The following is a 2,252-nucleotide window of genomic DNA, read 5'->3' on the forward strand; positions in this document are numbered from 1 at the left end:
TCTGAGCTCTGGTCTGGGAAGATCCCACATGCCACAAAGCAGCTAATCCCGTGTGCCACAACTACTGAGCCCATGTGCCACTACTACTGAAGCCCGTGTGCCTAGAGCCCATGCTCCACAACAACAGAAGCCACTGCAGTGAGAAGCCCGTGCACCGCAACGAAGAGTAGTCCCCGCTTGCTGTAACTAGAGAAAGCCCGCACACAGCTACAAAGACCCAATGCAACCAAAAAAAATATTGAATCACTGAAAAATGACAATTGTGATAAAGACAACTATGTTGAAAAGACACATGGGGAGTTAGTACAAAATTATCATAAAATTTCAACATGGGAAAAAAATAAATATTTCTAAATCAATATAAAAAAAGAGAGACCAAAACAATAACCCCAAATATAGCTACTTATACAGATGAATTGCACTTACTAAGATGAAATGAGCAGCAGGGTGGCCAAAGTGTGATGGACATACTTGTGGAGCCCGTGAGACCCTGGGTGTGAAGTGATGACAGTCACACCTCTTAGCTACTCATGAGCTCCTCGGAATGACTGCTCAGTGGTAGTGCCCAGGGTGTCACGGTGTGGCAAGGGGGAGAATGTGTCTGCAGCTACGGCTAGTTCCCTACTCAGAGGAGGAACTAAATTAATAAGTAAAGAAACAAACAGATATTAAATAATAATAATGAACCCAAATGTCTTCTGTGTAGAGAGGCAGGTTCAAGGGAAAAATCACGCGGTTCGCTTCAGGGACTCCAGCAGTTCATTCCCAGCAACTCCCATTAGAGAAGTGAAACTCTAACATCACAGGAAGAGTCTCCACTGGCCCATCACACAGGATGGAAGGGGACCCACGGACAAGAAGGACCACCTAAGGACTTGACTTTGGGCTCCATCATGTCCACCATCAGCAGCTCTGTGTTTCTGGCATCCAGTTTAACCTCTAAAACTCTGAACCCCACTTCTATATACTATCAGCAAAAATAAACTACATATTAGGTGACTTTTACGGTGATTAGATGAGAGCACCCAGCAGACCACCAGGGCCCCAGCTGGCCCTCCGCGGACGTTAGTTTCCCTTCCTCTTCCACACCCCCTCCTCACCGGAACGCACATGGCAGGTGGACTTATATCCACTTGGGACTCAGCCAAAGCAACGCCTGATCCACCTGCTTTCCTAAATGCAAACCAGAGATTTCCCAACACTTATCCATGGACATCAGTTGCATCAAAATCACACTAGAGCATTTTCTTTGGGAAAAAAAAATCCAAACTCCACGAAGAGAAATAATACCTAAAGGAGATGGGTAAGCCTAAGAAATCTGAATGTTTTACAAAGTCTCACTTTATTCTGACACAGGACTAGATTTGAGCACCTGGTCTAAATCATTTATACATTCACAGGGTCAAGATGCAAAGCAATTTTGGGGCCCCTGGACCACGAATTCATAAATATGTACCTATTTAAAAATCTTTGAGTCTGAATTATTTTTCTTTTCCTAAATCCAGAGTATGTGTACCATTTTTAGATGTTTTCCCATCCAAGGAAAGGGGAGGGGAGGAGTCCTGACCTGCTCTCATACTTTCTAGAGATGAATCTGTGTCTGTCTAGTAACTAGTGAGTGTGTGGGTGCCATCTGGGGGCCCCTTGGTGTTCAGAACCAGTGCTGGGGCTTGTGGACAACTCAGAGTCTGATCCCTTCAGGAGTCAGTCTATAGAAAAAGACACATGGTTGTCGGAAGTGAGATAACTGAAAAAACAAAACGCACTAGATTCAGTCATGAAGGTAATTCTGTGTCTTATCGGTTGAGAGCCTGGGCTCGAGATGCTAATCGCTGAGATTCTGATGGCAGAGCTCAAATCCTACTTCTGTCATATCCTCTTAGCAAGGCCACTGAATTTCCCTGAGCGTCTCTCTTTTTTAATCAGTAAAAAAACAAAAAAGGTGTTTAATAAGAATACACCACAAGGGCTTCCCTGGTGGTGCAGTGGTTGAGAATCTGCCTGCTAATGCAGGGGACACGGGTTTGAGCCCTGGTCTGGGAGGATCCCACACGCCGCGGAGCAACTAGGCCCATGAGCCACACCCACTGAGCCTGCGCGTCTGGAGCCTGTGCTCCGCAACGGGAGAGGCCGCGATAGTGAGAGGCCCGCGCACCGCGATGAAGAGTGGCCCCCGCTCACCGCAACTAGAGAACGCCCTCGCACAGAAACGAAGACCCAACACAGCCAAAGATAAATAAATAAATAAATAA

At 46.1% G+C, this 2,252-nt stretch overlaps 1 protein-coding gene across 1 annotated transcript in view; it reads right to left on the reverse strand.

Moving 5' to 3' along the window:
• The window catches only part of CSMD1 (CUB and Sushi multiple domains 1), a 611,399-nt gene that overhangs the window by 11,197 nt on the left and 597,950 nt on the right, over window positions 1-2,252 (reverse strand). The window lies entirely within an intron of this gene.

The sequence above is a fragment of the Physeter macrocephalus genome, chromosome 20 (genome assembly GCF_002837175.3).
Source record: "Physeter macrocephalus isolate SW-GA chromosome 20, ASM283717v5, whole genome shotgun sequence".
Taxonomy (NCBI): domain Eukaryota; kingdom Metazoa; phylum Chordata; class Mammalia; order Artiodactyla; family Physeteridae; genus Physeter; species Physeter macrocephalus.